Source organism: Molothrus ater, chromosome 5 (genome assembly GCF_012460135.2).
Source record: "Molothrus ater isolate BHLD 08-10-18 breed brown headed cowbird chromosome 5, BPBGC_Mater_1.1, whole genome shotgun sequence".
Taxonomy (NCBI): domain Eukaryota; kingdom Metazoa; phylum Chordata; class Aves; order Passeriformes; family Icteridae; genus Molothrus; species Molothrus ater.
The window spans coordinates 28,364,484-28,386,851 of record NC_050482.2 but is presented as its reverse complement, the minus strand read 5'-3'; the positions used below and the strand labels follow the sequence as shown (position 1 = coordinate 28,386,851).

Genomic DNA, 22,368 nt, shown 5'->3' with positions numbered 1-22,368 from the left:
CATGCTTACAGGTATTGCAATGAGGAAGAGACTCCACTGCTTCACAGAAATACAACTATGTATGAAAAGCACTAGTTTTGAATGCTTGGATATTTAATTATCTCATAGCCTCAAAGAGATTTCTAGATGAGAAAATCAAAGATTTTCTAGATGAGATGCTACAGCTTATTACGCAGTAATTAATACACCAGCATTACTTCTGCTGAATACCTGAAGAATGATAGACTTGCCTCTCAGCCTTCTCTTCAAATACATGAGAGCCATCATGCTTGGTCTTATCACAGAACCATGTCTCTGAATCAGACACCAAGAGAGGGTCACAACAGGCACTTTGTGCCACTTCCCTGCAGCCTTGGCCCCAGTGCTGAGCTCTGCCAGAGAGTGCTCCTCTATGGCAGCTCAGCATCTCTCCCAGACCTGAGCAAAACATGAATGACTGGCAGATCCTACCAACACTGGCTAATCCCATAAGGTCAGAGAGTAACAGGGAGGCTGCAGTGTTGTATTCCAGCTGCACTGCCCTACGCCCAGCCTCTGTCATTTTACATGACAGGCACTGTCTAAAGATGGTGATCAGAGCTGTATGCTTACCATGTGACCTGGTCCCTCTCTGCATTCCAGGAGAGAGCTGTGCAGGACACCAGTGACTTACTCCCAGCTGCTTCCTTCCCTGGGGAAAAGCACTGAATTACATTACACCTGACCTGCATCTCAGTGCAGCTGCACAGATGCCCAGCACTACCTGATGAGCTTGCAGGCAGGTGCCCTCTCCCAGCAGAGATAAGCAATGCTATCAGCCACTACAGGGAAGCACGCACTCCTGCACTTACACCTTCCACACTGCTGTAAGGATCTTGGTTCTTCATTTTCCCAGGCAAACAATAAAAGATTCATCTTTGCTGATGACATAAATAAATTGGAAACAGCAGGAGATTGTGGCCATTTTGAATGAAGACAAAAAGCATCAGGTATTATCCAGCTGCTCCTGGGATCATGAACTCATTTATACAGGAAAAGAAAGTAGTTCTTTAATTAAAGAGAGAAACAGCACAGTCATACCAGTTAGGGGCTTACTGGTAAGGAAAGTATAATATATACTTGGAAAATTGAGTGTGAGGAACAATGCCACTAGGGTGGATAAACTCTTCCTCAAACAGAAAAGGAGTGTGTAAACAATTTCATGGATCTCATCTCAAATAGGAAACAGGTTTCAGGAATGAAAGCTCTATCTCATAAATACCTGTCCTACAGAAAAGAATGATGCCCTTGTAAGCACAGAGGGCAGAAACCCTATGAACATCTGCTTGCAGCAGTGTGCATGTGCTGCAAGTTTGAGAAATGCTAATGGCTCCAGCAGATCTGGCTGATAAGAAGCTTCACTTAAATGTGAATTGTACTAAGATGCTAAGCACAGCTGTGTAAGGACCAGAACTAAAACAGTGAGCCATGATATCATACTCATAATCCAAATAGAAAAGCATTGCCAAACTTCCACAACTCTGATCAGACAACAAGAATCACAAATAACTACTTACATCTTTGTTAGTGAAGAAACCAGTTTTATAGAACATAAATAAAAACAGCTTAACAGATGAGTTAGCTCTCTCCAGAAGTTATACCATAAATCAAGGTCCAAAGACTGAAATAATTCCTAAAATGTATGCAATCTCATTAGCATTGAACACTCATGTCATACTATACAATATATATTAATGAACCAGCATATAATCCACATACTGTCACATAGACAAAAAGTCATGTCTTAGTACTTTGGAAATGGATGAAAGATCCAGATAAATATTTAACTCTAGAAGAATGAATTAAACAGTAAAACTGGGGATTTTGGGAGTATTTGTCAGACAGGTTAGCTAAGGATGACTAAAAACTTAAGTCTGATCTACACTGATTTGTTTGTTAAGTTAATATACTGCTTCAGTTAATTGTAAACAGAAATGCAAGGAGGAATTTCACAAAAAAAAACCCCAAACCACAATATGAAGAATTACTGTCATTTGTTTATATGACACAGATCCCTTGGGTCTAGTGCTACAGAATCATTCAACAAAACAGCTTTCAATATGTCAAAGACACTGAGGTTCTGGCTCTCAGATTACTTTAAAATTGTATGTAAGAGCTGAAAAAATAAAAGTCACCAACCTCTAATAAGGTAGACTGTTTCACTGCAGATCCAGATCCAGTATCTAGAAATGAATAAAAACAGGTTTCACTTGTTTGCTCAATCCTCAGTTTTTCGGTTACCAATTGTCAGAATTTGTTATGCATATTTTTGTAACATTGTCATACAATCAGCTTTTAACAGATGTTTCCAGCATTCATAAATATGTGGGTTTCCAGTAAGTCACTTCTTTGTATAAAAATAGGACATACCCACAACATTCTTCTAAAATTAAAAGCAGAGTAAACCCATCTGGTTTTATTTTTCCTGATAACTTCACAACAAGCTATTATAGGCTTCCTTTAGAAACTGGCTTGGTGAAGATGTAGCTACTTTTTCAAGTTATTAACACCTGACCACAAAAACATTATTACCATCAGAACCACTTGATCCTAGAGCTCTCTCCTGAAGTAAATTACACTGAGATGCCTGCTCAGATACATGCTATCACAAAACTCCTGCTTTCTCTAACACAATTCTTCCCTCTGTGGTAACTCTTCTGACCCCTCCTTAGATTTGTCTCCATCCATCAAATTTTGGCATGCCCTTCCAGGAAAAAAAAAAGTACACAACTTCGGGTATGACTTCTTTGTCCCAACTCTTTTTCGATTCACAGAAGATGCTGATGCTGTCAAACTACCTCCAAATCTCAATTGCCTCCCTTAGGAGTTTGAGAGTTACATCCACAGTATATCTTGATCAGTGGATCAAGGTAGGAACTACATTACAGTGGCACTACTTGCAACTTTCAAATGCTTCAAAAATCTACAGCAGCTCCAACCTCTGCATAATACAGAGAACTCACTTCAGAAGTTTGCTACGTAAAAGGAAAAGATTTTTCAGCTCGCTCCTACCTCTGTATTTGCTTTTGTAACTGTAGTTCATTCAGATTATACAATAGGACTTCTAATTTGTGTTCATAGCCAAAAGCCCTATGATTTAAGTACACGAGATATGGAATTATCTTAACAATATAAAGTCCAATTGCTGCTTCTATGAGTGCCGTAAAAATCCAGGCACTCAGGCTCCAAAGCTGTATTACTCTGTAGGTAGCTTAGTCAAGATGTGCTTGTTACTCTGTTTCTCTGGTACTCTAACTTACTGTACTACTTTTCACTGTGCTGAGAGAAGATCATGACTGTACTTTCAGGCTCATCCCTTCTCCCTGTTTATAGGTCAGTTACTGTACATGTTAAGACACCTGGGCTTAATTCTTCTGTTGCTGCTAACATGGACAGAATATCACAGTATTTCCCATCTATAAAACTTTATTATTTCTACCTCCTTGTAAACTACTATTGAGAATATGTAATCTTAACTACTCTTACAGACCCAGACAGAAAAAGACTCACTTTGCCATACCTAAGTTTCATTCTCTATTCACTTCCTTGCTGAGTATGTGTTTTCATGGTCAGAAGTCTTAGTAACTCTCAAAACTGGCTTTCAAGAAACGCATTTATCTTGAGCATGAAGTTCTTAGATAACAAGTTATGGAGTACACTATCAGAACAACACAATATATTCTGTCATTCTTTTAGCTCTAAATAGAACTGTTTACATGCTTGCAACAAAATTGATTAGCTGGGTTGGAAAATAAAGAAAAGGTTCTGAATGGTTTTCTGAAATGGCAAGAATTTTAGGAATGCCAATTTCTTATTAGAGTTCCCTAGGCTAATAATGTATTTTTCTAAAGCAAAGGCATGAGAACTATTTACTATCATGTTCAGTGAAACTCCCTAACACTACTAAACAATAGTCTTTCTATAACTTCTCCACATTATTTTCTATCATCCCTTTATTGTACACCAAACTTTGCACTTGTTGTTACAAGATTTACATTTATTTATTTCAACTAAAGCTTATGACTGCTGTAAAATTCAAAAAGAAAAAAAAACTAAAGAAATCACCAGCAAATTTAGTCCTCACAGCTCAGCAGCTCCCCTGCCCACATACCAAGGCACAGCAAGGAAAGGAGATGCTCCAGCAAAACTCACTCCTAGTGTCTAAATAAGAATCTTCCACAGGCAAGATTCTTAGAAGAAGAATGGAAGCCATCAAAATATATTCCTTTTTGGAAGCCATCAAAATATATTCCTCCTTCATATCTGAGGAACAGCACTGAACTCAAAGTATTTCTATCTGTTGGTACCTGAATCGAGCCACTGAGTTACCTAGGAAAGCAATCATATTCATTTTACAAGGATTCACAATATTGCACCAGGTGTCATGATAATAGGATTTGATAATTTTAGCTAATAACATAATGAAGACAGGCAAAATACTTTTTTTTTAGTTTTACCCCACTTTTCCCATTCACAGTGGGCTGTAAAAGATAATGAAGTGATTCGCATAAATCTCCATAAATGAAAATTTATAGAAAAACAGAGAATTTTAGAACATCTTCACTTCTTCAGCCTTAATCACATTGTGAAGCAAGAGAGAGCTGCAATCGATGAAGTTTACTGCTGAACTCAGTAATGCCAAAGCAATCATAAGGAGACCTTGAAAACACCACTTTCAGACTTTGCTAATCAGAAGAACCCATCAGTTCAGCACCAGGCACTGGCTGTGCACAGCAGTGGTAAAAAAAGGCCATTATAAATTAACCTCCACTCAGAGAAAAGCCCTTTTGTAGTACTTGTCACATATATTGTGAATACATTGTGGATGACACTGTAGGAGGAGTATGTCATACAAAAGATCACCCATGGACAAGAAACACAGGGCAAGTAAGAACTTGACCAAGCTCAAAGATGATTACTTGGCTTGCATCAGAAAGATACAAGTATCTCCATGACCTACTTAGGAGTGGCTTCTGGCTGGGAATACAGTATACAGAACCCCATAATAATAAAAAACAGGTGCTGTTTTTTGTGCATGTTAGGAGCTCAGATATTCCAAGTTTGAAAGATACACAAAGTCATTGCCTTCCTAGAGATATTAAGGTTCAATTGAAAAATAAATATGCTAGTTTGTCACACTAAAAAAGGATCTTGGTACAAGCCATTAGACAAAGCATTTCTACAGCTATAAATTATATTAAAATTTCAGTTCTGACTCAGAACAGTAAGGACTTCAGACATTGCTCTAGTAGCTTTAATCATACTGTTAGCAATAATTTTCCACGCTTCCTCTGCATTTCCACCTAATCACTTTAAGTATCTTTCTTCTTCATCCTGCACATATGGCCTTTCCTACATACACCAAAAAAAAAAATACCTCGAAAACTGTAAAAAAAATTATATAACTTAGCTCTTTCTGAGACTATTGTGTAGAAGTCATACCAATCTTCCTTAAGCTCAGGCATTAACTTAACTCACCTCACACGCTGTAAGGGCAAGCTTAAAGTCAACTGAAAAACAGGCACATTCACAGGAAGGTATGCACTGGTATAAAAAAAAATTCCAGTAATCAGAAGCCAAATATTGAGAAAGCTCCTTCATAAACTATTAAATAGAAACAGAAAAAAAAAATCACAGATTTATCGACAACCCCAGAAAAAAACCCCAAAGTGTAGTGCAGCACTTTTTTCAGTCTTTTTTTCTAGCTCAGACAAAAGGTATGAGCTAGAAAGTACAAGGCACAGTATACAGGAGTAAGGTAAAATCAGTTTTAACATTAGTAAATAGAAGAAAAATTATGACATGGAACTAGGAATCAATTAAGAAAGTGCTATTGCAGCATATGCCACAGCATATGCCAGAGCTGAGAGGGCCACAGTGCACAGCATCACCACACAATTTCAGAAGGCTTTAAGCATTTTCCCCTGCAGAGTCACACCATACCTCATCTGAAGGCTTCGGGCATCTGCCCCAACAGAATAACATCATAGCACATCAGAGGGCTGTAAACATTGCCCTTCTTGGGCTTCAGCCCAACCTTTTATACCCCGATGGCTAATGCATTGCACCTGTGTGCCTTCTGATCCCCTTCCTGATTGGTCAGTGCTGATTGCTCAGTGCTGATTGCTCAGTGCTGATTGGTCAGCACTCCGTGTCTCATTACCTTCAGTGCTGTTCACCTGCTTTTCACAGCTGTAGCCCATTAGGGATTGAGGGTCCGCCACAGCCCCACTCCCAATTACCACAAACTGTGTGCCTACAAAGTGCAAGTAAGGCAAGCTTGCTAGAAAACAAGTAAAAATGTCTCTTAGTGGATTTATGAGAAGGCAGTAAGGGAGCCCCAGGATTAGCATGCCACTCATCTTTGGACCAATGTGCTGTTGATTCATTGTAACCTCACTCATCTGCCCCTCCAATTATCCTTGAGAAGTATTGGCACCATCAGGCTGCAAGCTCAAAGCACGCTGAAAGGGTGAGTGTACACCAGAGAATGGAACACACACTAAAGTCTGTGTATTAACTGTATCACTAACTGTAAGGAGCTGTTATTATAAAATAACAGCTGTTATTTTGCTTAGAAAGGTAAGACTATAGCTAAAGATAAACCACAGCTCCTCACATCACTCATCATTTCTCTGTCTCTGTAACAGAGGCACAGTCCCAGGCTGAGCACCAGACCCCTGCCTGCCTTCAGCAGAGCTGCTGCTAAAGGCATCAAAAATCACACTTCCAGCTGCCATCATCAAGTTAGAATGAGATTAAGCAATTTTTAAAATTGCTTTGGTTAATCACAGCAACATCTCATCATCTTCTACTGGCTGCAGGCTGTTCTATTAGCTGTTTAGGTCTGCAAACAGGGACAATTAGGTCGGTGAGCAGTGGACATCCAAGATCTCACCCTTCTACAGATGAGCTCATTGCAAACCCGGGCTAGAAACAAGTCAACTCAACAGTGCAAAACAGGACAACTGTCAGTGTGCTAAGAGCCTCTGCAATGTTTGCTCCCTGTTTATTCTGATTTTAACTTAGGGCTGAAGCTTAAGTCACCGCTTTCGCAAGGAATTAAAATTGAGTATTTTAAGTTCAGTCATACTGGAGGTGTATCACAAAGCAAAGAGACAGATGTAGCTCCTGCATGGGAAATTACAAAGGCTCTTATCCTGAAAAAATTTACATATCAGAAACTTTATTCATGTAAGTAATCACACAGGACCAGGATCTTATTTAATCTTTCTTCAGAAACTGAGCCTATACAAAAAGCACACCAATGCTGCCTCTACTTTCAAAAGCAAATCATTCATTTTATATTATCATTCTACCAGTAATTTAGCTGTACTGTTGCTAAGAGGATTTCCAACATATTAAAGTATTATTGAAATAATATAACTATTTGCATTTGAAGAGTATATTGTCTATTCCAAACAATACAGCAAGAGATCCCCTCCATATATTAAGAAATCTCTAACTAATCACTTTAAGGCAATGATGTTACTCATTGGAGAATATGAAATTCTATTCAAAACCTCCTTCATAAGCCATTCTTTATGCAAGACTGGAATGGCTTCTGGCAAAGCAAAAAAGATCTGCCTGTGACAAGCTAAGTGTAAGTATGAATTTCTGTTGCTACAAATACAAAAGGAGGTTTAAAAAAACAAACCAAAAACCAAAGGTACTTGCTTTTTGACAAAGACACAAAGTTTCTTCTTTTTGATTAAACTACCCTTTGTTCTGGAGAATCTTCAAGCTTGTTTTGTTAGTGTTGTTCCAGAAACCATGTGATAACATAAACTTGAGTTATGTAAGTTACCATCCTACCACTAAAAGTCTCTTTGTAACATCCTCTGGGTGTGAGATGTAGTATTCCAAATGTCTTAGCTGGGAACAAGTTAGAATCACTCTAAACTGAAAGCCTCCTCATTTCTATACTATTTTAAGGCTCAAGAAACATCAGAAAACCAAGAAAATCCTCTATTTCATAGCTACCCTCACTACCTACATACCATTTATTGACAGTTGGGCAATTAAATAATTTTTTCTAAAAATATGAGACTATTTAAATGGTAAAAAATATGTTGCATGAATTAGTAAATTTTATTCTACACTCAGCATAAAGAAGTTCACTTTGTGCTATTTATTGTTAAGTGGTATTTTCAAGCTCTGACTTTGGTAACATTCATGTACCTTTAAATTGCCAGTTCATTGAAGAACAAAACTAGATTATTAGTTATTGGATTTCAGTGATCCAGGGAGCATGTTTGGACAGCCATAGATTTTGCTTATACATTGTACTTTGAGCATTAGATGCATAAGATATTTTGAGGTGTCCCTGTTTCTAGCATGTGCTGATTATGGCTGGGATAGTTAATTTTCACAGTAGCTGGTATGGAGCTGTGTTTAGGATTTGTGACCAAAACAGTGCTGATAACACAGGGGTGTTTCAGCTGTTGCTGAGCAGAGCTCACCCAGAGTCAAGGCCTTTCCTCCTCTCACCCCACCCCACCAATGAGGAGCTGGGGGTGCCCAAGGAGATCTGAGGGGACACAGCCAGGACAGCTGACCCCAGCTGCCCACAGGGATGTCCCAGACCATGTGGTGCTGTGCTCAGCACATAGAGCCAAGGGAAGGAGAAGGGAGAGGGGGATGTTTGGAGGGATGGTGTTTGTCTGCTCCAGTCACTGTTACCTGTGATGGAGCTCTGCTTTCCTGGGGATGGCTGAACACCTGCCTGCCCACGGGAAGTGGTGAATGAATCCCTTGTGTTGCTTTGCTTTCAGGCACAGCTTTTGCTTTGATCTCAGCTCACTAGTATTCTCACTTTTACTCTTCTGATTCTACCCCCCACCCTACCAGTCTGCTGATGCTTAGTGGCCTGCAAGGGTTAAACCACAATATAGCTCTTATCTGGGTTTGGTCACAAGAAAAAATTACACATAATCCCTCCTGTGAACAAGTTTCATTCACATAGAAGCAGTAACAGCCACACAAGTGAGATCATTCTGTGCACTAGGTCATTATAAGTGTACATCTATAAAGAATTAGGTATTTCAATGAGTATTTCAGCTTAGGGTGGTATATCCCGTATTTAATACTGTTCTTCACCATTGACCAGAGCAATTACCAGCCCAGTTAAGGCTAGATTTGAAAAGTGCATTCATATTTCATACAAAATCTATTAGGAAGTGGAAAAAACCACATGTTTACTGACTCCCTCGTTTTCATGTATTGTGTCACTACTGTATTTGCTCTGAAAGATAATGGACAGTTTGAAAAAATAGCTGCAATAAAAGCATTTACTGAAACCAAAAGCATCAAATCAAAAAGGTTTGCCAGAGTGAACCAAGCTCAATCAATTTATCAAGGGCTTCCAAATTTAGGGCTGTCAAAGACCTGTTACATATTTCTCCTAAGTATACAAAAGGAAAATAATCTTTTACCCTTGAGAATAATGTTAGCAAAGTGCATTCAACCAGCTCAAGCTGAATTATGCTAACAACCCTGTTCAACTCTGGACATGGAGACCTTCAATCCATCACTGTAAAATTTGATAAAAGTGTTCTGGGAACTGCCAAAAGGTTCATGTTTAATTACCACTAGAATCAATAGAATGAAATATTGCAGAGAATTACATGTTCTACATCACTTAAGTTTTCTGATTCCCGACTTCTGGGCTTACAGAGGCCTGGCCTGCATTACCTTCTAAACCGTAATTCATCTGGTTTAGAAAGAGTAATTAATTTCTACTCCAAAGAACATAAAACTGTCACCACTTCAAAGTATGTTCCACAGGCCTGGATTTACTGGGAAGAGCAAGGAGCTGCATCTGCCCTTGTTTCTATCATGCAGAACACCCATTAAACAAATGATCCAATTCTTCATTACAGGCTTTTCAGCTGGTGAATGCATGCCCAAGAACTAAAAACAGATCTGGATTTAGCTCTAGTTATGAAAAGAGAAAGGACATCATATCAGCTCCTTGGGAACAAGCAAAAAATTTTAGTAGCATTTGGAGAAGGATTGCCTAAAATTTTCTGTCAGGTAGCAGGATACTAAATAATTTAGTCTAAGAACTCCAATTAGAAAACAAAAGCACTAATAATTCTGCAATCCTTAAGGTACTAATATGTTTCTCTGACAAAATCAGATGTAATTTTCAAAATACTACTACCACAAGTATCAAGCCGCAGGAATAAGCATACTAGTGCTTGAATGGTATGCAATAAAATAACCTGAAAAAAGGAAATAAAGTATTTGGGTATTAGTTTTTTATTTTTTGCACATGGCACTGAACAGAGATGCTAGAAGCATGATACATTAAAAGCACTATGTTTTTATTTGTGAAGTCCTGTTAAGATATTTTCATTAAGGTACCTCTCTATAAGACACAAGAATATATACTTCTAGCTGTACTAGCAAGCAAAAATCCTCTTTTATATCTGACTTCTGCCTCCATAATGTTTAACAATTCACCTATGCATACTAAACCAGAAAATACTTAACAAATTTTCTTTGCATTTATGTAAATACTCATAGACCAATGTAAGTTGCTGCATGAGCAGATGACTGAAGAAGCCTTAGATACATGAATCCTGCAGCTTCTCCTGTCTGCCCTGCTTCAGTAAGAATTCCAGCTCCTTCCCTTGCCCTTCAGAATTACCCACTATCCCATGGCACCTACGACTGATGTCCACACTCTGTAAATCGCCCTCCAGGTGTCCCCACAACGTGCCCTATATCTCGCTTAAGACCTCAACGAGGTGCAGCCAGTTCTGCAGGTGTGTGTGCTTCCAGCACAACAGGTAACTGTGAGCTAACACTCCTCCTTACTGGGGTCAGTTGTTACAGTTATTTTGGGAAATTGCATTCATTCTCAAGCTTGAATTAGAAACAGCACAACAGGTACAAAAGTTACCAGAGAAACACCTGTGAGTGCACAAGACTCGGTACACAGTATCCATGTCTCATTTCCTTAAAAACAGGCTAAACAATATGCAGGCCCTTGTTTTTCATTAAATGTTTCTCTGGAAAACTAAATACTGATGAAACCTTTAGCATGTCATGGGCTTTTCTGCCATTCCACTGATGTAAACCTCATGTTTATAGATATATAAGCCAGGGAAAACCAGCTTCTCTTGGGCTAACAAGCACAATTTTTCCCCTGTTTGTAACTTTTCTGAAATTAATGAATTAATGAAAGTATTACTTCACGTAAAATTACTTCACTGAAAAATGAACTCTATTCTCAATTCCTGTCACATGAGTTACCATCTCTAAATGTCAGATATTCCTTCTAATGAGATACTGATCACTTGGATTGGATTAAATCTGAAGTAAAATTTAAATAATTTCTCTTCTATCATGTGCTCCCTGATCAAACTAGCTTTCCATAGAGGCATTTTTTGATGTTAAAAATAAACATAAACCAAAAATGTTTCCTTTAAGTCTAAAAATGTCATCAGTAGTAAATATATCTTTTTTTTCCTTACCACCCAATTTCTGAAAGGCCAGCTCATATTCCATGTTGAATATTTTAATGATTTTATCTTGGTGCCCAGTTAACCAAAGTCTCCTCAGTAAAATCAGTATGTATAATTTCATGGTTTGGCAGAATTGGCATTCTAGACACTGAAAATGCTAATGCTGTTTACCACGTGCATGCCTAAAAGTCCATCTACTATTTTTTCTATCAAGCCAGCCTGCTGGGCTTAAAAGCTGAAAGTTAGAAACCTACCTATTGGGCATGCAGCCATATCAGAGCCTCCCAGGACTTCTTGAACCCATTAGAGAATGTATTACACGACCAGGGAGTCATCTCCCTCCTGAACCTATACAGTAAAAACATCCAAGCATGTGTTTTACTGTAATGGTATATAGATTTGGATTTACAATTAGCTTCATCATAAAAATTTAAGGTCTTGCATAAGTATCTGCTGAAGAGACTCACCTTTGCCCCAGTACAAACTAAACAGAACTATACACTTTTACACCTGACTACTTCAAAGGAAGACAATTTTTGAGTGAGTATAGGTGGAAAGGAAAAGTGGATGGAACACCCATTATCTTTTTTCTGCAGAGCTTTTGGCCACAGTTATAATTTCCCCAAACTGGAGGAGAGTGAGAAGGATGACAACGTGAGCAGTATTACCTTAAATACAGGACACTTAAAACTGGGAGAATAACTGTGCTGAAGTTCTGATCATCTGTTTTCCATTTCTACAATTCATAGAAAACAGCGTTCTCCACTGGCAAAGATAAATAATGCACTGAATTTTAGGATTTTGGATGACATCCAATGGGAAGAAAACTAAGATAAGATCTTAGGGATATAAATGGGCCCACGTAACGAAAAATGAGATTAGGAGTATTAAAAAAGTACTATGAGAGCTTTCCTGATTAACATTATGTATATTATGTCAGATCAGAGAGTCCAGAGAGACTGGGGCTGTTATCTGTATCATTTCACACAGCACAACACAGCTCAGCCTCTGGGATGCTTCCACCTAGTCTGTGGGGTTTTTTTGCCTCATCCAGAAGGTGCAGATCAGCTGTTTGAAGAGTAAACACAGTTCCAACAGTCATGCTTCTCCTGTGCTTGCAACTGGGGCCACACAGTGTGGCTGTAGTGCATGACAGGAGGTGAGATATTTCCTCCTATCCATACATGGACTGCTAAAACTCCATGGCTGCAGCTGCCAGTGAGTCATGAAACTTGGATCCAGCAAAGCCTGAGCCATTTTAATGTGCAGTGTTCAGTCCCCTCAGATGTAATACTCAGAGGAAACCAAGCCAGGCAAATGACACATGGGAAAGAGTGAAGACAGAGTAGTGCAGTAACTTTTTTTTGTGTGTACACATAAAATGTCTACTATTCTGATAATAAGCGGATATTTTCTAGTCCATGTATTATGAAATATTAAGAAAATAACTAAAATAACTACAAAGAAAGAATATTTAGCTTCTAGTTTGCTCTCATTCTTCACAAGGAATGAGAGCAGAATACTGTGACTGCTTTCAGAAACAAGCTCATGAATTATACCAATTAACCACAATTAATTACCAGTCTGGTTTTTTCCTCTGTCTCATCTGTTTTGTTGACAGCCATTGACAGCCATTACTTTGCTCATAGTACCATGAGTGCCCACCTGAGGGAAGAAAACCTCTTTGAACTGCAGAGAACTCCCTGATCTTTATCAGGTTAAGAAAATAATATTTACCTTTCCTTTGCCTTCTTCTCTTAGTAAGGATAAGGGAATTAAAAAATACAAGGAACAAGCAATAAATCACTACTGAGTATTAATTTCTAATAAAAAATGACACACTTCCCAAAAAAACCTTACCCTTATGTCAGAAGAAAGGAGGGGAAATAAACAAGAAAGGAGCTCTCCCAGACTATCCTTCACCTCCACCTTAGGAGAACGTCAGACTGAGTAAATGCATCTCCTCTTCTGCAGAAGAGACCATTAAGGTCTTCCATCCTTTCATTGCACCAACTCCTCCTACCTCTCAGGATTTGATAATTTTAGCTAGTAACATAGAGATCAGATCTTACTGATTCTTCTTGACAAAGAGAAAACTGAATCCTTTGCCCCTATTCCAGCCTCTACTACAGATATTTTATGGCAAGTCTTGAAATGTCATCTAGTGCTTATATCTCACAAAGAGTAAGGATTAGGAAAAATAAATGTTGATTTCATTATGTGATGCTATGTTTATGTTACAAGGTTCTCTCTTACTTTTATAGTTATTTCTAGAAAGCCTTTACCAATAAATAAATCACTTCTTCCATCTGGGCTTTGATAGGACTTTGTAAAATAATAGCCAAATTCTGCTCTGACTGAAATCACTGTTAAAATTTCCACTGATCAAACTGGATACAACACCCTATAGTAAATATATGATCTTAACACTGTCCATATTGTCCTAGGTTTCCCTTTAAAATACTTTAAAACTTAGAGAAGGTCATTCCTGGTTGCATATTACAAAAGTACTTCAGGAACAGATGTGCACTGCTTAGGAAACTCTTCCTCTCTCAAGCATGGTGCTTTGAACCTTGTCCTCCCCAACGTGGTCCCTTGAAAGCAGGGAGCATATGTTTGTATAAACCAAAGATGATGGATTATATGATGTGCAAAATCAAGATTTGATTTATTGTTTGCTTTTTTTCTTTCAGAAGCACACATACATTAGATGTATATAGATGGATATTGTATATTAGATGGATATTGTATAATAGATTGTATTGTATATTAGATTGGATATCAAGGCTAAGATTCAAAATCAAAGGTTATATAAAACAAAACAACTTTAAAGGAAGTTATGATATGCCTTTAAAGACTACCAAAAGACAAACTTATCTCTGTTTACACCCCTTTCAAACTTACATTCTGTTTGTGCCAATGCTGAGCTGTGCCTCACAACTGGCTGAACCATACCTGGTGAACTTCCATGCCTCCCATAAGTCTTGGCCTGATCTGACTGGATGGCTTATGAAATCTGGCTATATACTGCACCAGTTAGAAGGCTAAAAGCCAAAAACAGCATTAGAAAAGAACATTATAAATGTCCTGTGTTCCAGCAAATAATGGACTCCAAAACATGTGTTCTTCCACAGAAAACTAAAGTGGACTTCTTCAATGTGTTATGAAACATTATTCACACTGGGACTGCTTTACGCAACTGATATGCTGGAAGAAATCTTTTCCAAGATAGCATTTTTTATTGCAAGTGGAACTGTTTCCTCCATTTTATTTCAGATCTCTCATTACTAGGTTAGAAATTAATTTCACATGTTTACATAGTAATTCTCAAAAATAACTCACATGATGGGAAAAAAAAGGCACAGATTTTGAAATGTTTTCCAGTTGGAGAATGAGTTTTGGGATCAGTAAATGAGTCAGTAAATGAAAGCTTTTTGAGTCAGTAAATGAAAGCTTTTTCAAGGAGATTTATCCTGTATGTTATACATGCATTAGGAGGAGAGTGGAGGAAGGATAGTGGAGGATAAGCCACAAATGAAGATAATGAGGACTTTATGTGGATGGGAATTTCTGGAAGATCAAAATGGTTTACAAAATATTAAGGAAGCTCCTGCTACAGGAAAAACACTGCAAGATCTGTACAGATGGTTAATATTCTTTGCTTATTTTTAGGACTAGTTATTTAAGAAATGTTTTTAGTTTTCTTTCCTAGTCTACCTCCCATAATTATATATTTTTGATTTAAAACTCCAGAAAAAAGCTTGTTTGTCTGAGTGGGCCAATCTCTTATTCTTTTATTTCTTTTTAAACTTTTATTAAGGAAGCCGTAACAATCAAACTAAGCTGACCATATTTTTCTCAAGTCTGATTTCTGCTGTGCTTTTTCTTTTTCATAGCTTGCAGAATGAGGGAGGGAAATAACTGCCCAAGTCCTGGGTCTATCCAGTATGGTTTCAAGAGAATCCTGACCAGAAAATTGTTTGGTAGGCCATGGTGTCCTGTAGCCAGCAAACTACATTTCTAAAATTCACATAAATAACTGCTGAGAAAGCTATGTCTAGCAGAAAACAAATAGGAGAAAAATCTTGCCACGATTCAGAGAGACACAGTGACAGATTCATTGCTAAAAGTATGGCATAATCAAACTGGGATGTCTTTTATTGGATTTTTTTTCAGAGTTAAATCTATTTGAATAAATAAGGTTTTAGGACAGCTGGGAACCAGCAAAAAATATGGCAAGGGACTAAAATACTACACTCAGTTTAAATGACATATCACAAAATCTGGAGCTCAGTTCTGTACATGCAATGTCATCCAAGAAAAGTATCAACATTTCGTGAACTCTCACTCTCTTACAGTTAGAATCCTGTTGTCACTGGCCCTGCAACTTCAGCATCCTTAAATTTCATCTTTCAAAACCAAAGATATTCAAGAGTATGGTTTTATTTTCAGATAAGGAAGTCCACTAAGTAGCCTGTTACCTGGGTAGGAAACCGATACTCCAAACTTAGATATTTTAGCTTTGGTTTGATACTAGATGAGCTCAAGTAGAAGATATTCCAGGCAGGTGACTGCCTAAAACTGTAAAACAGAGCTGCTTTTGTATAGTTCAATTCAACTATTGACTAAAGCCATCACCTTTGGCTTCTTGATCCAGAACTCGTTCTACCCCAAAAGATAATTTCTTCTGCTTGTCATGAGTGATTTGGAATTGATAAAGAAAAATATCTGAAGATTCTTCTAAAGTTGCTTTACTCTCAAAATTTTTTTTTTACTCCTTCATCTCACGGCTTATACCAAGGACTGTCTTGAAAATCTGTCTTGGGATTGTAACTGTAGATGGGAGCTGAACTGTACTTCACTCTTGACAGATCCAACCAAACATCTGAAAGCATCCATGAACACTAAGGAATAATATAAAGCTTTGCAGCAGTTTCTTTTTGGATGCTCTAAATGCAGAGTATTTAACTAGTTTAGCTGCCAATTTGAACCTTCATAAAATTTTATATAAAGTTTCCTGTGTTTTATAGGAATTTATAAAAACTGCTCTTACAGACTTCCCCAATACATGCTAAATTATTTCTCATAGCTTTTAATTGCAATTTCTTGGCCATCCAAGAGATGCCCAACAGTCTGCATTTTATCTTCTCCCATAGTTTAAATATATACATGTAGAACTGTTTCTGATCAAAGAATTTTAATTGGAATCCTCAGAATTTGAGTTAAATAAAAAGAAAACCTACTTTTCCTCAGTGAAAAGAGAATCAAAAGGTAAGGCAGATAAGTCTTGGCTATAAATATTTCAGTATTTTTTTCCATTGTTCACCCTGAAAACCTATTGGAAAAAAACATCCCTTTCCATGGTTTTTTTGTTTTACTTATGCTCTTTGCTTTGCAAGAAACAATTTCCACTATGGGCAACAAAAATATATTACTGTATTTTCCTACAGAAGGACAGAAAACTATTATATTTTTCTCCTTTTCCCTAAATATTGTCCATAAATTATGAGAAGCTATTTCTTTGCAAAGTTAAGCAGAAAAAAATGCCAATATAAAATCAGTAAAAACTGCCTATAACTGTAACTTCTACTCTACAGATCCTCACTTTCATATCAATTAGTGGTATGTTTGGCCTGTATGTTTTGTGTTGTGCAGGCCTTTGAAATAAACTGGTTGGTGTAACATTCCTGAATGCCAAGTGGAGAAAGCAGATCCTAGGAGGATGCTCACCAGTACTTTTCAACAACATTTTTATTACAGGAGAAGTAGTGTCTCCTATCACCTTGTAATGTCTTTTAATGTAAAGGAAAAAACAGATGCTTACTTGTCACTAGAGACTGAAAATGTATTTTCTACAAAATGATTGCTCTACATCTTCTTTGACTGCTTCATCAGTTTGCAGATTGCTGAAGAAAAGCTTCCTATTTTAGGCCACACACTACCTTGCAAAAAAGCCCTATGAATGCAGGAATAAATAGTAACAAGAATACAGTCAGCACAGAACAATATCAATTTCTAAAAGGAACTCTTGATGTTCTAAATAATAATGCACTATCCATCTCTGAATTCTGACAGACAAGAGCTGACAAATGCTGAAGTTTCATTTTGTTTTTTGTTCAACAGCTGCTTTTCCAAACCATTCCAAGTTGAAGAATTCCCAGGCCTCTGGCATACATCACAAATCTCAGCTTTCAGCAGATGTTGACAGCACAGCATGTCCCTTCACACACACACTTTTATTCACATAGAAGCTCAATAATTCAATAAAAACTTGACTATGCAGTAAATGAACTAATACAAATTAACTTAAGACATGGCAGGAATGGCTTATAAAGCTCCTGGGCAGTTATCACATTTCTAAATCCTTTCTAGCACGTGGAGAGGAAGAAGGGTTGCTGACACCAGGAGATGCAGCAGAAGCTGTACAGGACCCTGTGCCCCAGACCCTCTGCAGGTGCCTCCTCAGTGGGAGGATTACACTGACTTTTGTGACATTGGCAGCCAGCCAGTTCTGCAACAGAGAGAGAAACATACAGGGTGCCAAGTCCCAAATTATGCTAAACATAGACACAGGGATGCTGAATCACACTTGAGGGATTAAAGTCCTTCTTTCTCCACTCCCTTTTCACATCAAAGTGGGGTCAAATTCTTTGGTTTCTGAACTATTTCTGATTGCTCTTTAGAGCAGCAAGTGCTACTCCAGCCCTCCGACAGTTATCCTGTGCTTCAGCTACCACAAGCTTTTTTATAGCATGCTATTGACAACAGTGTTCAAATTAGCCCTGAAAAAATATACATTATACACACCAATAGGCAGAATTTCAGGGCTGGTTCTGGCAGTTGCATGACAGTTCCATTACTGCACAACCACAGGAGCCTACAGGAATGAAAACGTGAACAAGATTTATTTTTCCTCCATTGATATAAAATACTTCGAAATTATATGATGAAAAGCTCAGCTCCTTGTTGTTACTGCAAATGAGTGCATACATAAAAATTAAATCAACTGGAATTTCACTGTAAGACAGGCAACATTTTCCATACAGAAACTTTGGCCTATATAGGTGCTTCACTTTTCCTGAGTGCACTGGAGAATGTGTTGGAAGCACAAGCAACCAAAAAAAGGGCACACAAACATGTTGTGCATTTCTGTAAATTGTCCTCTTCCTTTGAAAGCAATTAGATGTTGGGTCCTTGAATAAGGCTAACACAAAAACACACACAAAGATTCAAAATAGGCAAGAAAAAATTGTACTATGCAGACTGCAAATATAAATGACACCATGCTATCTCACAAGGCTTTAACATATGAAACAAAAATTAAAAGAGAAATATAAAAAATTAGAAGAAAATTAGTCAAATTATACATAGCAGCCCAAACAGCTGTATGCCTCTTGTGAATGTAGTGCTGTAGTGTTTGAATTTCACTCAGCATTCACATGATATTTCTATAGTCTACATAACAAACAGAAGAAGATTTTTTTTTATACAAGGCCTTAAAAGAAGTACTTGGTTATTGGCTGCCAGAAGACAAACAAGTGAAGCATTCCTTAAGCTCCTTGGGAATTCATATCTCACACCTTTTTTTCAGTCCTGTTTCAATCTTCCCTATGTGGATGGAGTATTTGTTTACTGGTCTTAGCAGTCACAAATGCCAGAGTCTGGAACATGACTTGCAGCCAAACATACTCTTTGACAACACCTGTTAAGTTAAATAAAAAAGAAAACCTACTTTGAGGTTTAAGCTCAATGACTTGGCTCGGGGAAAAAAAAAGGGTCCTCTTCAGTACTAATACAGTGCAACAGTTCTTCACAATAACCTGTCCATTGGAGACCTCAGGGAGGTGTAATTAGTAATTTCTGATGAAAAGGTACAGTGACCAGAAATTTTTGTTTTTCCAGACAGCTAGAGCCTTTCATTCAGGAGGTTTTTCCTTGTAACTGAGGATGCAATCATCTCTTTGGTGACAACTCACTTGCAACCAGTGCAGGAATTACCAGGCAGTAGGTAGCAGAGTGTCAAAAATGGCTGCTGATGGAGGCTGCTTCCCCCACAGCCAGGGCTGGCACTTCTTGCCTGAGAGAGAAATGACCTGGGGAAGCCAGCAGACTTTAAAATATACTGTTCTTAAATGCAAAGCCTCTGGTATCTTAGGAGCACTGTATTTAAAACATAGGATTAGACATATTTTATTATTATAAAATTAGGAATTCCTCACGCTTTTGTACACAGGGGCAGATTACTTCCCCAGAGAGCAGAAATAAGGCAAGCAAATACTTAGACTTAAGCAAACACAGAGCCTTGCCAATGAGAGCAGAACACACTTGAGTCTTACTCCAGAGCAGCACCACACCAGCACATCCTACAGCTCCCTGAGGCAGCTTTTTCTCAATAAAACTGGACTATTTCTGCCAGTGTTGTTTCTCTTATCAGGCAGGGAAGAAGGCAGGGTTTGAAGTTTCCCCTGGCAGCTCCAGGCCCCCATTTCCAGTGCTGCTATCACAGCTGGGGCAGATGTAGCTGGCTGCGATGGCCAAGTGTTTTGCAGCCAGGTGTATTTCCAGTCTCAAACAATGACTCTCACACTTCTGGGGCATCTGTTTGGTTTTGATACCAAACCAAAATCTGTGGCTAAATAAAGGGCAAGAATATTAAACCATGCAGCTGACTCCCAAGAATGAAATAGTAAAGTAAAAGAATTTTCTCTTTGGTCTGAAGAGACTGATCAAATCCCATCGTAAATCTGAATCAGAACTGTATCTTTACTGTGCAAAGAGAATTGATCAGCAATATAAAAATAGGACAGCAAAACAGTAATTTCTTCTCCATTATGGGAATTGTACATCCCAAAATAAACATCTTCCTATCCACCAGCTGAATATAAGAGTTATTTTCAAGGCTGACAACTGCCTGCTCTATTTATGTAATTTAGAAGTCTGAAGTATTTATACTATTAAAATCCAGCATGTGGTAGAGATCTGGTTTTGTTTGAACGGGTCCAAGGCACAGACTATACTGAGATGAATTTTTTTCTGACAAAAATGGAAAAATGTTACTTTACTGAATTTCTAGCTAGTAATTGTTTTATTTAAAATAGCAACTCAGGTAGTATTGGAAGGACCAGTTTTCTAATAAGACAAATTAAATTTAAGAAAATTCTTCCTATGCGAATTGGAACATACTGATAATTTCTTATTTTATCTGATCTTCCTTAGTCATCTGTTATTATGTTTCTGTGTGCTTTTTTTTCTGCATGTACAGTATTTATTTTCAAACCAAAATACTCTTAACAAAAGTAATAAAACAGCATATTTTAACTGAACTCTTTAAGTTTAGATTGACTAAATAAGGATATTAGAAGAGGGACACATTTTTGAAACCTTCTCCATATTTTGCTGGGGTTTTTTATTACAAAAAAACCCCACAGAATTGTACCATTGCTGTTTTATAGAAAATATAAGAGTGAAGTCAGTTTTTTGCAATTAAATTTTCAACTACTGCTGTGCCAGGAATTACTACAGCTTTATAATTTAGTTTTCTGCGTGATTCTATCAAGTTTCTGTCAATCCTCCTTGTTTCCAAATGTGTGTGTTAGTAGCAACTTTAGAGGGATGGAGAGAGTCAAGAGAGGTGAAAAAGCTCTTTACTTCCTCATCTAGTTTGCTGCTCAGTCTCACTGACAGAGAGTCTCTCTCATATAGAGAACTCAACCTTGTTTTCTATAGTTCAAAAAAAGAAGGGAAATTCTAACTCCAGCACAAGACATCTGCAGGTTTGTGCTTTTTGTATGCTCAAGCAAATTATTAGAATTTGTCTAAGATTAATGTCAATGCTTTCATGGTTAATTGACATACATTATCTAACATTTATTTCTGTAATTTCATTTTGCTGTATTCCCTGCTCATTTTGCATTCTGAAGGAGAGAAGGGCAGTTTTTCAGCTGACCTAATGAAAACACTGCCATGACAAATGAGAAACCAACCTGTGTGCAATGGAGTCTGGCTGGAGAGAATGCTAATTCTCTGCCTCAATACTGCCTTCAAAGAGATTATTCAAGGCTCCCTCTGACATGGAACACAGTGACCAGCCAGCAAATGCTAGAGATGAAAATAACCTTTATATGTTTTAACAAAAAGGTGAACTAAAAAAAGCAATCAGTCTTACCCTTAATGTTTACTATTAGTAGTGAATGAAGTGACTTTATTTAGTGCTTATTCAGTAACTTTCACTGGCAGGGTTTTTACTATAGATTTTTAAGTTATTAAATCAGAGTAATTTATCTACATAAGGCAAAAGATACAAAAAATAAGAAACAGGAACCTATGTTTTTTAAAAATTACCTGTTACTGAGATCTAGCAAATGCCTAAAAAACCTAGAAAAGGGATTTAAGCTACAGTTTTGCAAAAACTACATACACTGAAGCTGTGAACTTAGTGTCCTTGTCAACCAGGTGGAGTTGTTTATAGAATTTAGGTATCAAACACTCAAAAGCATGATGACAACTCAAATGACAAAAATGAGGCTCAGCCCCAATCTATCGAAGATGCATGAATGAACCAAAGTCAGCAAATGAATCAAAATACTAAGAGTAATGAAAACCTTCTTAAGGTGACAAAATGTAAAAGTGTAGAAATTACCTGAGATTTCTAAACTTATACCTATAGAAAACCAGAGTGATGTACAGTAAGTAGCTTATACTACCATGAATGCACGTAACTCATTAGTACTAACTTTTTTTTCCTGAGAAGTAGTCTTAATAAATTTTAAACTTACAGTAAGTGCCTAGCCCTCCTGAGAACTGAATCTTAAAACAGGACACTACTGTGACAATTCTATTAGAAGGCACAAGTTTTTTAGAATTTAAAATTGCCAAA

The 22,368-nt window shown here is 37.6% G+C and overlaps 1 protein-coding gene across 1 annotated transcript in view; it reads right to left on the bottom strand.

Annotated features, from left to right (window-relative positions):
- The window catches only part of CNTN1 (contactin 1), a 210,486-nt gene that overhangs the window by 150,926 nt on the left and 37,192 nt on the right, over nt 1-22,368 (bottom strand). Inside the window, exon 2 of the mRNA XM_036400229.2 lies at nt 2,158-2,201. The gene's annotated coding sequence lies outside the window, so the exon portion shown is untranslated. The remainder of the gene's footprint in view (nt 1-2,157; nt 2,202-22,368) is intronic.